Below are 13,887 nucleotides of genomic sequence, written 5' to 3'. Positions count from 1 at the left end.
GTGAGGAAATACAAGCCCTCTCCTTACAGGTAGAACTGAATGACGTAGCAAGGATTCGTGTGCCTGGGGGGAGGGCCAACAGCAGTCACAGTCCATCTCAGAATGCTGTCACTGTGTGTGGAGATGACAATGAGCCTGCCAGAGCGGGGAGAAGGGGGTGGTCAGCGAGGCAGGAACAAAGCCGGGGAGGGGCTCTGGTATTGGAAAAGCCAGGGAGGAAGGGGATCGGTTGACGGAGGCAGGGTGAGGTTTACAGATAAAAGCTGTGTGGGTGGGATGTTGGGGGCAGATACTGTCATGGGGCCAAGAGCAAAACGTGCTGTGTCCGTGCCCATCTGAGCAGCAATTCCCTGCAGGGTGACTGAGGGTTGTTCGCTTACCAAAGGAGTTGTGTCTTTGAGGGTCCTGCTCCCTGGGAAGGTCCACGTCTTTCAACCAACCAGGTTGAAAATGGTGTTATCCTTTCATTCATCAGAAAGAACCCTCTGAAAACAGAGTGCTTGAAACATGTGATGCATCCAGCGTTCAGTCTTCACTGAGTTGCTCTTGGCTCCTCCTCCTCTGCTTTTCTCTTGGGTATTAATACAGAAGGAAACCACTGGAAGAAGAGGTTCTCAGCTAATCAAGGGAGGTACACACGTCAATCGTCGCCCCTCTGCCTTTACTCAGCTAGGACATTTGTACGTATCCGTAAAAGGACTTTATTTTTTCAGTCGTACAGCTGTAATATCTATTTATCCTATCAGCAGAGATAAAAGGGATCAGCAGGCAAGCGAGCATTTGTCAGTGTTTGAGAGATGTTAAGCCCCCATATTCTATTAGAGACTTCACTTTTCAAGTATTTTGTTAAGAGGGCCTCAGCATGATCGCAGGAAAAGGTATTTGGAGGGTCACGTGCTCGAGAATTAACAAGATGGCAGAGTTTTATAAATAAGATGGACTTTCAAACAGCCACAGAAGAAGGGATTTTGGACTCCTGTCTGTGTGGACGAGGCTGGTGGTAGGATTGATGGGTTCAGATTCTGGGAACCCTGGTAGGAATGAAGATGATGTATGCTTTCACTCTGTCTACTCCTAGACTGTCTGTTCTAAGAATCTGGTCTGTTAGTACTCTGGATTTCTAACTCGAGCAATCCCATAAACTGACAAGGGAGCATATTCAAGATGCTGCTGATAAAGTCTGCCCCGAAGATCACGTTTTAGTGGGTGCTTCCGGAGAAATCTGTGGGGCTGGGGCATCACGTAATTGAGAAATTTTAGCTCCCTGCTTCTTGGACTTGTTACCAGGGAAGGTGGAGCTGGATGTGTGGTGGTCGGAGCTGTGTATTCGGACGACCTGGTCTTGTAGTTGAGGTCCAGAGAGCCTATGTCCCATGCTTCCTGTCTTCTCAACGTTTCCCTTGGCCTTCACTCCTTCTGACCTAAAGTGTAAATAGGGCCCCTTTGCGTGTCTCCCTCTGCAACCTGTGGAGACTTCTATGTAGTTGGTGCCATGGTACGTATTTAACACCATTACGCTTGGATTGTGCTAGTCTGGATGGCCAGTTCCATGCCACAGTGACACATTAATCCCCTAATAGCAGTGGCTCACACGAGAGGTTTGCTTCTCCCAGAGGCATCCGTGGTCACTGTGAGCCCATGATGGGACTCTTGTCCACACGGTCGTAGGATCTTGGCATCTAGAGCCTGAGGCTGCCGCCTTCAGAAGCTAGGGAAGAGCGAGACGAGAATATCCACAAGGGCTTTTCATCATTTCTACTCAGAAATGACTCCTCCTCTGTCCCTGCCCCCCACTTGGTGGCCAGAGCAACATGACCTTCCAGTGGGGGTGGGGGGACTGATTGGAAGTTGCTGGGAAGAATGGGAATATTTGAGTGGTCTGGTCTCTGCTACATCTGTAGCGTCTTTATTTCTGTGAAGGAAACTTCTGACCACTGTATTTGTTAGAGTATAACCTTACTTGTTAAAAGTCTTGCCATAGCCTTAATGAAAACCGTCTTAAAGACCATGTAGACTGTTTGCCTTGTTAAAGCGTTTATTTTTTATAGTTTTTTTCCTTTCAAAGATTTGATCATTGTTTTCCTCTTGAATCCGATGACGTAGAACAAAAGAAAACTGCCCCACTCACAACAGGATGTATAAATGTACTACCTTTTGGAATAGACCATGGGAATTCTGGCAATACCTGCGGCATCTAAGTAATTTCGTGGCCTCTGACGTAGGGTTTGGTGGGGGGGGGCGGGGCGGACACTGGCATCCTAGCTAGATTCGTGCTTCCATTTTCTGTGAGGTCTAAAGAGGTTCTGGTGTTTTTAAGGGATCTTGTGATTTAAGAGTCTAGTTCTTTTAAGGAGACTTACATCTTTGGTTTAGGTAGAATGAAGACTTGAGATTTTCCTTTGGTCCTGCCTGATGAGCACCTCTGTCCCCTGGAAATTTGCAAGAGAAACCAGCATGGAGGCAGGAAGTCTGTCAATGAAGTCTATTACAATCACCGTAAAATAGTTGTGCCTAATAGAGAATCTAACAAAATATAACAAGAGTGATTATTAATGGAAATGGATTCCCCTAAATGCTGAAAAGCTTTGTATTCCTCAGAGCACTTAGTCGTTACCGGTATTTCCGTTACAGCATGAATTACCCAGCTGTTCCGATGGATGTTCAAGGATAAAAGTGGTCTGCTCTGAATAAATGGGACCTTATTAGAAGAGTCTACATTAATAGTTTTCAGCGTGTGTATTTGCATGGTCATTTAGTTTTCCATAATGCTGTCTGTTGATAGGCTTATCTTGTTGGAACTACTTTCCAAGTCCTGTGAAGAGAGAGAACATTTCTGTGCACTGTGCTTGTTTGGAGGCTGAGGGAGGGGTCTGGAGCATGTACATGGAACAAAGGGGATTGAGTCCTCACCAATGCAGGCAGGTCTCTTGTCAGCAACCCCCCAAAGGACATGGGATTCCTTGAGTGCACGTAGGGTGTGCCGTAGCAGGACAAGCAGAAGGAGGGTGGGGGCTTTCCTCCTCCTGGATGCTAACTTCAGAAACTCTTCAGAGGGTGCTGTTTTCAATTTGTATTTTGGAGCTCACATGTGCAAACAGGAAAGAGTCCGAGAATTTCAAGCAGATGCTAAGCTTAGTGCAGAGCCAGACTTAGAGCTCGATCCCACGACCCAGGCATCATGACCTGAGCTGAAATCGAGAGTCAGACACTCAACTGAGCCACCCAGGCACTCTTAATCGAAACCTTGACCTTGTGGTTGGATTCAGAGTTTATTCAGAGTTTAAAATTCTTATCTCCTTGCCTCTGATTCGTGTTTTAGACATGTTGCAAATAAAGTGTGAAGGACAAAGTCAAGACGTAATCTTTGTTAATCTGTTACACTTCCTCTTCCAGTGTGTATATGGCTTTTTCTTTCCTGGTATGTTGAGAGTTAAATACATTATTAGATAACTTCTGTCACCTAAGGACATATCGTGACCAACAACCAGTTAAAAAGTGACTAAAGACCTTGAATAAACATTTCTCCATAGAAGATACACCCATGGCCATTAAGCATGTGAAGAGGTATTCCTCACTGATCATTAGGGAAATGGAAAACAGGACCACAATGAGATGCCAGTTCCATTAGGAGGGCTGTTATCCAGAAAACAGGAAAACCAGGTTGGTGTCAGTGTGGAGAAATTGGAACGCCTGTGTATTGCTGGTGGGACTGTACAACGCTTGTAGCCACTGTGGAAAATGGTACGGTAGTTCCTCAAAAAACTAAGCCTAGAAATACCCTACAATCCAGCAATTCCACTTCTGGATATATTCCCCGAATAACTGAAGGAAGGCAGAGATGTGAACAGATAATCATAGCAACCCTTCTATTCTAGCAGCGTTATTCACAATAGGCAAAAGGTTGAAAGCAGCCCAAGTGCCCATTAAATAGGAAATTCAGACACGTGCTACAACACGGATGAACCTTGGAGACAGGATGCAGAGTGAAATAAGCCAGTTAACAAAAGGACAGGGGCGCCCGGCTGGGCTCAGTCGATTAACCGTCCAACTTCGACTCAGCATGAACTCAGTTTGTGAGTTCGAGTCCTGTGTCTGATTCTGTGCTGAGAACCTGGAGCTTGTTTCAGATTGGTTCCCCCCCCCCCCCGCCCCTTCTTTGCTCATGCTCTGTCACTCAAAACTGAACATTAAAAAATTAAAAAGGAACAAACACTGGGCTTCCACTCGAGGTCCTGCAGTAGTCAGGTTTACAGAAGCAGGAAGTAGAATGAGGACTTCCAGGAGCCGGGGGAAGGAGAGGAACGGGGAGTTAATGTCTCACAGGTAGCTTCCATTTGGGAAGATGACTGTGTCCCGGAGGTGTGGATGGTAGGGGTGGCTGCAGAATTTACTTAATGCCAGAGAACTATACGCTCAAAAATGGCTAATATGATTATAAGTCCTACAGGTCACCCCAATTTCAAAATTGGTTATTTCCTATGTCCTTAATATTCTCTGCAAACACGATGTGTGTAATCCTAAACACCTATCATTTTCTTTGGATAGTGACCTTGTTTTGCTTCTTGCTAATCAAAACAATACAGTGACTATCCTTGGATAGCAGTTTTTTCTTACAGGAGGACAGATCCCTAGAAGTGAGGTTTATTAGGCTACATGGTATGAACTTTAAGGCTCTTGATCCATATCGTTCCATTACCCTCAGTTACTCTCGTTTCAGCCAAGCACTTCTCAGACACCACGTAGTATCATTAAAAACAAATTGTCATTTTTCTAATGCACGCATCTTCTTACTAGTGATTTTAAAATGGTCCCACTCTAATCATGCCCGAAACATAGGGAGTGCTTGCTCTTAGTCGAATGAATTTGAGTATTTGAGTGCTAGCCACCTGCCCCCTTGCTTTTTTAGGTGTATAGGACATCCTATCAAATAAGATTGATGTATGTGCTTAAAGTCCAATGGAAGGGTCCATTAGAGAATCATAATTGATGATTGTATTTGCTATCAAACGAGAATTAAGCCTGACCCAACCTCCAAGAGACCAGGCTTCTGTGGGACACACTTAAGCCAGGACTTGGGGATAAATAGAAGGCCTGTAGGCAGAACAGAGGGCGGGGGGAGGGGTGGGAAGGTTTCCAGAGGAAAGATCCCATCTTGGGAACCACCTTTTGTTGTTCACCTGTTAATTACCCTTCTCAGGTCTGCTTCCTCTGTCTCCTCCCAAGTATAAATATTCCCTACCCCTCCACCCCTATCTGCGGTAGGAAGGACCCTGCGCCCACAGGAGAGTTGAGGGGACTGCTCCATGGGCCTTCCCCTGGTCTGGAAGTGGAGCTGGCAGCGTGGGATGGTGTGGGCCGGAGTCCGCCCTTCTAGGACTCTGCTCATAGGTCCCCGTTATTTGTAAGGCTACTTGATTAGAATCCGTAACATTTTTCATTTCCTCTATGGAGCTAAACTAGAAAATCCTGGGAAAGGGTAGATGGGGAGGCCCCAAGGGGACCTTGAGATGTCTGAGGGCTCAGGATGCTGAGGGGGTAAAGGATTAGAAATTGTCAGCTGTTCCCTAAAGCCAAGTTCACTTGCATGCTAGTCTCAAAACTTAATTTTCTTCCGCTTTACAACTAGGAAACCAAATCTCCATGAGGTCACTAATTTGCCCATGTAAACAGAGCAGTTTGTGGTCGACCTGTAAAGCTGGTTGAACTAATAACCTTAACTTGCTAATAAGCCTCAGTGCTGTGTAGGGGAAGACCAACCACGTTGGCATTGGCCTTTTGATTTGGAGTATTAAGAGCTGGATTGAGTGGAATTTTTGAAATCCTACATGCTGAAGCATTAGCCTGTGATGACCATTTCTGTGCCTTTCCCCGAATCCAAAACTGAGCTGGATTCCTGAAATGTGTAAGCAACATAGGTATGGGTTTTGGTAGTTTGTTTTTTTAACCTGGAATTTTTTTTTTCTTAAACCTCAAATTTTGGCAGGTGACCCGTTCTTCTCTTAGCTCAGAAAATCCTTCCAGCCAGGCTGTCCAGTTCTTCCAGAGGCATCTGGAGAATCCCAGGTCCCCTTGGGTATTGTTGATAACCTGGCCTCACACCTCTTTTCTTCTGTTCAGGGAGCCTTTTTGGGGGTTGCCGCTGTCCCCTGAGGCTGCCAGGGCTCTGTTGCAATCCCCAGAGAACATTGGTTTTCTTCGGTCCCTGACCAAACTTGCCCCTTTCCATTTCTGCCTGGCTCTAAACGGAAGACTTCAGTCCAATTTTCAGAACTGGCTGTTTTGACTGTGCCAAAAAAACAAAACAAAACAAAACAAAAAAAACCACTTTGGCTGTGAACCATGCTCTGCATATTCGCATAAGCACCTGATGTTGCTTTACTAAATTATCGAGAGGAGATGATGAGGGAAGACTGGCACCGGGAGCATCTGCTAGGGCTATATATTCTCCTTGTATTGGTTTGCCTGACTTCCAGGATTGTTTTCATTCTGCAGCTGCTCTGCAAGCAAGTTTGGTATGCTGAGGGCGACACCCATTCTCTGTCCCCCTCCACCCCTCCTCTGTACGCTCATCTTAAACATGTGGGGTTTGGGGGTTATTCAGTAGCTGTGTTAATAGACGAAATTTTTAAAATCCAAACGAGCAAGTTCTGCAGCTGTGTCTGGGCTTTGACAGCATTGTGGGAGTTCAGAGGGAAGAAGGGGTGGGGGGACGTTGTGTAGAATGGAGGATAAGCAACAAATAAGATGTTTTTGCAATTTTAATTGGCTCTTCTTGGCACAGGTTTCATACAGCTGATTCTCAGACACTGACAGAATCTGTGTGCTAAGTAGTTTGTTGGACATAGCAACAAAATTCCCCTGGCCGGTATATTACTGGTGGTGGAAACGTGTTGCCTGATCTCCAGGTAACATCGCAGGGATCCTAGGCTCACGTGTTTCAGTTTTATCATTACACAGTGTGGAGCTGCAGAGCTAAAGAGAGTTTGCTCTCCCCTCTTGGCCTTCCTTAGATACTGATTGAAGAGTGAGTGTGGGTGTGTGTTGGAGGGGAAAGGAGGGGCCGGGTGGGTAGATCGTGTAGATAACCTGTGCTAAAAGGAATGGAATAGATACACAGCTTAAACAGTTCCGGTTACGTTATCAACCGAGGGAGGGGAGATGGCTGGGTTTGGAAGCTGTCTTGTAACACATCTGGAGTCCTAACCTCCCAGAGTGTTACAAAGTTTGCGAGTGTACTTCCGATATCCCTGCCTTAGTGTCCTGTTTATTTGTCCCAGTATTAATCTATTCTCTTAAAATGAGGCCTTCGGAAAAGGGGGCCCAAAAAGAATGTGGATTCTTTTGGAAAGCTTAAATTTCTTAAACTTCCACTTAGCCTAAGATCCCTCTTGTGCACGCCATGATTTTTTTTTTTACACCACTTGGAAGCTAACGTTTAGCTTCTAAGAAAGTTTCTTACATGACTTCTGTTTTCCTAGAGTTACTGAAAAACGATTCTCATAAAGGAAGTTAGATTTCTATCCTGTTCATTTTAGCTACCTAATATTTTGTCGTTACTACTTGAGGGGAACTTCGAAAGAAATACAACAGCTGTTCTGGAGTACATTTAAAGAACTGTAAACGCCAGAATCTGTTGTTTTTCCTTGACTCCCTTCTCTCTCCCCCGAAGACCTTTAAATAGAATCGGTTTCCTTTTGCTGCATTAACCCCAAACCCTATCTGATTTCTTCCAGTTGCCAACCAAAGAGTGGCAGCTTGCCTCTGAAGGCCACCAGAAAGGACAAAAATGTTTTATTCAGATAGTCGGATGTTAACCGGGGTCCTCAAACCAGAATGCCCCCCCCCGCCCCCGCACACCACCAAAATAATCCTTAGAACTCGGAATCTGCCAATTATGATATGGGCGTTTGATCAGATTTTCAAAAGCTTTTATAAAATTATATAATACAGGTTAAACGAAAGGCCTACATTACAACTTTTATTGCAGGAGCTAAAAGTGTAAGCTGTACCATTTGTGCACTTTATTGATCCCAGGCTTAACTGTAAGGATCGTTTTGGGGTAAAAATGGTGTGGATTAGTTCTGTGTTAAACACACCTTCATCTGGGTTATGTATTGCATTAAACTCTTTGGGAACAGATAATAAAAGACATTTAAGCCTTGCGGACCAGCTACACACTGTGAAATGTTTGCCAGACTGTGGCTCAGGCAAAAACAATGGACTTTGGCTTGAAGGTAATCTCGGTAATGGGGAACAATTACCAAGGCCTTGGGGAGAAAACTGCTTTGGGGTGGGTGAATTGGCCTTGGGCAGGGGACTGGGGAATTCTGGTATCCGTGCTGGTAGATGGAGTTTGTCAAAACAAGGCCACAGTTAGGTTTAGGTTGTGAAATCTTGAGAAGCTTCTCATAGCAGATAGGTCAGCGGAGACTTGGTTCTTCTGTGCAAACACGGATGCTCCAAACTATTAATTTGCCTGGAGTATAATCATGGCATCTTAGTTTAAGACGAGAGAATAAACAATGTTCAGGGGAGTGGGAAATTAGAGTATAAACGTTGGGATATTTAAAATGTTCAATGGAAAACGAATGTCCTAATTGGGTGCTCTTGTCTGTTCAGAGTAGGCAAAGGCTATCTGAATTGGGGCATCTCAAATCTTTTTTTTTTTTTTTTAAGTTTATTTTGGTGGGTGGGGGGAGGGGCAGAGAGAGAGAGGGAGACACAGAATCTGAAGCAGGCTTCAGGCCTTGAGCCGTCAGCCCAGAGCCAGACACGGGACTTGAACTCGTGTAACTGTGAGATCATGACCTTAGCCGAAGTCGGATGCTTAACCAACTGAGCCACCCAGGCACCCCTCAGATCTTTTATTTAAAAGTTATTCATATGGAGACACTGGGTGGCTCGGTCGGTTATGTGTCCAGCTCTTGATTTTGGCTCAGGTCATAATCTCACGGTTCATGAGATTGGAGCCCTGAGTCAGGCTCCATGCTGACAGTGTGGAGCCTGCTTGGGATTCTCTCTCTCTCTCCCTCTCCCTCTGCAGCCTGTGCATGCATGCGTGAAAATAAACTTATAAATGACTTCTGTAGAGTGTGTGTGTGTGTGTGTGTGGTCAGCCATCGATAGAGCAACTATTACCGTGGTTAGGCCAGAAGCAGTAATTCTAGAATTATTGGGCAGTTGAGAAAGGGAACCAGTAGCAGCCCTATCACTATACTGCCCAGAGGAACTTGACCATGTGTTCCTGTTTAAAGGGCCAGTGCCAGGAGTCCTGGAAATCCCAGGGCTGGTTATGTGGGAATCAGGAGGGAAGGCAGTTAAGTCCTTACATCCTTTTTGACTATAGGAAGGATAGATCCATTATTACACATCCTGAAAAGTCACTTACATGGATTTTTGTCATTCTTTACTCTTTTGAGAACCTTTAAAACCCTCATAATGCCTTGGTGAATAAATTTCTTCTGGCTGGTCACAGATCTGTCTAGAAGGTTATGGACTTTTGACTCTTGGCGAAGTTTTGGGACATGGCAAGCCTCCTCATTTCTTTTTTTTTTTTTAATTTTTTTTTCCTCAATGTTTGTTTATTTTTGGGACAGAGAGAGACAGAGCATGAACGGGGGAGGGGCAGAGAGAGAGAGGGAGACACAGAATCGGAAACCGGCTCCAGGCTCCCAGCCATCAGCCCAGAGCCTGACGCGGGGCTTGAACTCACGGACCGCGAGATCGTGACCTGGCTGAAGTCGGACGCTCAACCGACTGCGCCACCCAGGCGCCCCATGCCTCCTCATTTCTTACAGTGTTTGCTTGCAGCAGATTGTCGTTAACCCTTCAAAAGAAGTTTGTTGAAGGGTAAAAGCATTTTCTAAACCATCAGAGTTTTGAATTTTTGAAAAGTAGTCAAGTTAGGAATGGTTCTGCTGAGATGAGTTATAAATGGCAAACAGTTACAAATAATTAACTAGCTATTTGACCGTGCCAGTATGATCCTAGCACAGTGTGATAGCAACTTGGAATCTGAAATTGAACTCGACCGAATAAGGTTTGTTTGCCCTGTATGTGAATAAACCTGGCTTTTGCAAGTTGCCCTAAGCATTTATGTCTTCTTAAGCCACCTTGCAGGTTCTTGGAACTTGTCTGAAATAAGTCTCAAGGCATCTTGTAAAATCGTGATTTCTGGTTCATTGCTTTCTTACAGCCCTTCTACAAGGAACTTAAGATGTTGGATCACCTTACATGGGCCACAGACACAATATACGTGGCTTAATAGGTTGTTTTTCATACAGTTCTGTAGTTAAAAATCTCACCAGTCAACAAATGTTAAACTCTACACAGTAAGGGTGCAGCAGTGACCATATCAGATGTGGTCCTCCTAAGGAGTGCTAAGATCTACCATTAAAAAGCTGAATCAAAACTATCCCAAGAGTGGAGTCTATGTGGGGTGTAGGGTATAAGCATGTGAACCTATTTAAGTATAGGTAGAGCTAATGCCAGACAACTCAGGGAATTCCGGAAAAGGACAGATTGTGAAAGTTACAAGCCTAGATACTGTAAAAGAAAGTAACTGAACAAAAATGTTGAGGCAGACGGAAGAAAAATGAGAGGAAGTACTAGCTTGCTGATGCTTGTATCCAACTATTCACGTATGTACAAAGATGCCTGGAATGGTTTTTGCCTATTGCTAATATGTTTGTAGATGTCTGTGCTGATTTATTTCTGCATTTGCCTTTCCATTCTGTGTTGCATAAAATCTTCAAAATACTTAATTTTTAAAAGCTGTAAAGGAGTGCCTGGGTGGCTCAGTTGAGCATCTGACTCTTGATTTTGGCTCAGGTCCTGATCCCAGGGTTGTGGGCTTGAGCCCTACATCTGGCTGTGTGGAGCACGGAGCCTGCTTAAGGTTCTCTCTCTCCCTCTGTCCCCTGCTTGTGCTTTCTCTTTAAAATAGAATTTAAAAAGGATGTAAATAAGCCTAGGCGTTAACAGTAAATCTCAGATGTTTGGGATATGAATGGTTTCTCCTTGTACTGCTAATTTCTAAAATTAGGGGGAGATGGAATATTTCCTATACTGAACCCTGGTTCTATTACACCTACAGACTTGTTTCCTAAGTAACTGAGGATATACATGGGGGCTCTAGATATTGTTGATAATCCTTCTGTGTCCCGCTTAAATTTCTCCCACATCACGTGGTTTGTCTCTTACCTATTCTGGGGGTCATACTGGTCCCTGTTACAATCATAGAATGGTATGGCTTCCTTTCCATGAAACTTGCCCTTGTTTTCCTGGAAAGCTATTGAAAGCTAGGAGGGGTGAGGTGGGCAAAGTCGGTTTTGAGATGATGGTTTGTTGTTTTTTTTTTTTTTTTTTTAAGTTCGCTCAGCCCACCCTTCAGAGATGAGGTTGGAGGGAGAGAGCAGGGGGGAGTGTGAGCGGACTGGACAGGACGCTGCTAAAGCGATCCTGCTGAAGGGTGATGGTGACGATGGCAGAGGAGAGAGGAGAGCTCTGGGAGGGACGTGTGAAGGGAAGGGAGGGTCAGGGTGACCCCTGGGTTCTGAGCTCACACAACAGGATGGACGGTGGTGCCATTTGGGAGATACGGTGTGGTGGAAGAGGAGCGTGGTGTTTGATTCATGAGGCTCGACTGGGTAACCTTGGGCTTCGTTTCAAAGTCAATAGTATCCTGCTGCTGAGTGTTGTGTGTCTTTAGAGCCCATGAATGGGCTTCCGGGGGCCCTTTGCTCCTTAAGGTCTACAGCATTTTCGCATTTTCGGGTGAGATGCTTCTGCTGCTTGAGAGATGCATCTCTTGCATGAGATCCTCAGGGAGAGCCAGGACTCAAAGGTTAAGAACCACTAAGATGCTTCTGCTGCTTGAGAGATGCATCTCTTGCATGAGATCCTCAGGGAGAGCCAGGACTCAAAGGTTAAGAACCACTAAGAATGTCTCATCAGTGACTGTTCGTGAATACTCGTTCTTATGCTTCATGAGTCTATAACAACATGAACGAGTGGAAATCTGTTGAGCTTTGTAACAGTGAGTTCAAACTGCCCCTAAGATCCCCCCTTTTTTTTTAAAGTTATTTTGAGAGTGCAGTGGGGGAGGGGTAGAGAGGGGGGTGGGGACCGAGTGTCCAAAGTGGACTCTGCTCACAGAGAGCCAGATGCTGGGCTCAAACTCCCGAATGGTGAGATCATGACCTGAGCCGATGTTGGATGCTTAACTGACTGAGCCATCCAGGTGCCCCTGCTCCTAAGTTTTTTGTTTTTTGGACCTTTTCCCTAACCACCTACGACCAAAGCGATTGCTTTCAGTTCCTTTAGTGGTCACTATACATGTGTTGTTTGTTGCCTTATTTCTGTATTTGAGCTTGCTGCCTGGCTTTCTAAATAGAAACCGCAATCATTAGCCTTTCCTTGTGTTCTGTAACTTACATAATTATCCCTGTGAGTTTAGTGTTGGTTCCTGTTTTACAGGTAAGGAAACCGAGGCTTTAATAACGAAGGAAAGGGAATTAAATCGTGTTAAGCAAGTGGCAGAACAGGGATTTGAATCCAATCTAGTTGACTCTAGAGCCCCACTGTTTTCTGCTATGTTGACAAGTCCTGTTGGTGAAAGTGATGCTTGTTTTTAGTATCTTAGTGCTTTGTAGTCCAGTCCTTACTGAAGGAGTGAGTACTGCTGTCTAATCCAGTCGTCTGTATAACACGCAGAGTAATGCCCCTTTTAAATTGGTTTCCTGTATCCTGAGTTCAAGCCTTGAGTCAAGTTATGTGCTGACAGCTCAGAGCCTGGAGCCTGCTTAGGAGTCTGTTTCCCTCTACCTCCCTCCCTCCCCCTCTCTCTCTGCCCCTCCCTGTGTGTGCATGTGCGCATGCTCTTTCTCTCTCAAAAATAAATCAACGTTAAAAAAAAAAATTGTTTCCTGTATCTTGTAAACTAAATTCCCTTATGCCCTGTACCTAGATTTTCTTAGGAGTTTATATACCCTTTGGGAAGAGCAAAATCATTCAGGTTCAGACCTGACATTGATTTGTGTGGCCATCCTTCCCTCCCATAACAAGTTTCTGGCCAGTTTTTTTATTGTACATGTTGCTGCCTTTTTTTTTTTTTTTTTTTTTAAGTAATTAAAAATCCTTGTTAGGAAGTTGAATTTCTGAAGTAGTCCTTTCTGTTCAGCCTGTGTAACTAATGGACAATTACCTTTAAGTTTCCTCGGGAAATCCTGCTTTAATGACTTTGAGAGTAGTGTTTATATATGCCTTCACTTGCCTGGTTAGTTTTACAAGGAAATCCAGACAGGTTTGGGTCATCCTATCCATCAGGCAGCCTCCAGAGGTGGACTCTGGATCTCCTGGTTTTAGAGGCTGGCTTTCCCTGAGCTCCTGGGCAGGGGAACCACTTCTTTCCCTGGGGGAAAAAAGGGAAGTGTCAGAGTGGTGGCTGAGTGCAGCATAGTCCTTCTGATTATTGACATTCTCTCATGAAATTGTGGACAGGAAAAATGAATATAGTCATAGCCTTCAAATTTAGGATGAAGAAAAGTCAGAATTCCAAAGAAATGTGAAATAAGCAAAAATTGGGAACACTTAAGGGAATGCGTATCCCTGATAAGTGCAATTAAGTATATTAACATTTTGATTCTGAGGTGCCTGCCAAATACAGTGCCTGGTATATAACAGATTGTTATTTATTGAATGAATGCAGTTGGGTGGGTAAATGCCCCTGGGGTCTAATCTCCATGGGGTCAGAGTTGCTGTATTTCTAGCATCATCTAGAAGGTACTCTGACAAAATCGTGAGTAGATAACTGAATGCCAGTAAAAGATAAGTTGTTGCACTGGTGTTAGTATTAACGACAAACCCTGAGAGATGACAGCAGCAAGA

At 44.6% G+C, this 13,887-nt stretch overlaps 1 protein-coding gene across 4 annotated transcripts in view; it reads left to right on the top strand.

The window, feature by feature from the left end:
• The window catches only part of PRKCA (protein kinase C alpha), a 393,952-nt gene that overhangs the window by 22,426 nt on the left and 357,639 nt on the right, over window positions 1-13,887 (top strand). The window contains exon 1 of one of the 4 annotated variants that reach the window (XM_053212629.1): window positions 4,141-6,512. The exons of the other annotated variants lie outside the window; for them this stretch is intronic. The gene's annotated coding sequence lies outside the window, so the exon portion shown is untranslated. Of the gene's footprint in view, window positions 1-4,140; window positions 6,513-13,887 lie in introns of those variants that run through there. 4 annotated transcript variants of the gene reach the window in all.

This window comes from Acinonyx jubatus, chromosome E1 (assembly GCF_027475565.1).
Source record: "Acinonyx jubatus isolate Ajub_Pintada_27869175 chromosome E1, VMU_Ajub_asm_v1.0, whole genome shotgun sequence".
Lineage (NCBI taxonomy): Eukaryota > Metazoa > Chordata > Mammalia > Carnivora > Felidae > Acinonyx > Acinonyx jubatus.
This window is presented reverse-complemented; position numbering and strand designations above follow the sequence as displayed.